Genomic DNA, 447 nt, shown 5'->3' with positions numbered 1-447 from the left:
GCCCCCAGATTTGCAATCTTGATCTCATCTGCAACCTTATATTTTCTTTGCCATAAAACCTAATATACACCAAGTACATCTGGGAATTAATGTGGACACCTTTGAGGAGGCATTATAGTGCTTACCAAAACCCTACTAGGTGTGTCATCCAAAATGGTTTTGGCTGTCCCCAAGCTTAGTTTTCATCCCACAGATCCATTATGCAAACTTTCTTCATCTCAGTACAAAATTACTGATATACTAATATAATTTCCTCTCACAAATACGAAGAGGAAAAAAATGCTATTTTAATTACTTTATGACAACGATAGGATACCTCAAAATAATCACATTATTATTTTCCTGAGACTTCTCTTACTCTTGGAATACTCTACCATGCTTAGAAAAATACGTATTTTCCAATAATAAAGGTGATTCTTTAAGTATTCTTAGAATATCTCTAATACC

At 33.8% G+C, this 447-nt stretch overlaps 1 protein-coding gene across 1 annotated transcript in view; it reads right to left on the bottom strand.

Annotated features, from left to right (window-relative positions):
• LOC103609006 (putative vomeronasal receptor-like protein 4) overlaps positions 1 to 447 on the bottom strand; it is a 3793-nt gene that overhangs the window by 2752 nt on the left and 594 nt on the right. The window lies entirely within an intron of this gene.

The sequence above is a fragment of the Galeopterus variegatus genome, unplaced genomic scaffold, assembly GCF_000696425.1.
Source record: "Galeopterus variegatus unplaced genomic scaffold, G_variegatus-3.0.2 Scaffold9077, whole genome shotgun sequence".
Taxonomy (NCBI): Eukaryota; Metazoa; Chordata; class Mammalia; order Dermoptera; family Cynocephalidae; genus Galeopterus; species Galeopterus variegatus.
The sequence above is the reverse complement of the archived record's forward strand: the minus strand, read 5'-3'. Positions and strand labels throughout refer to the sequence as shown.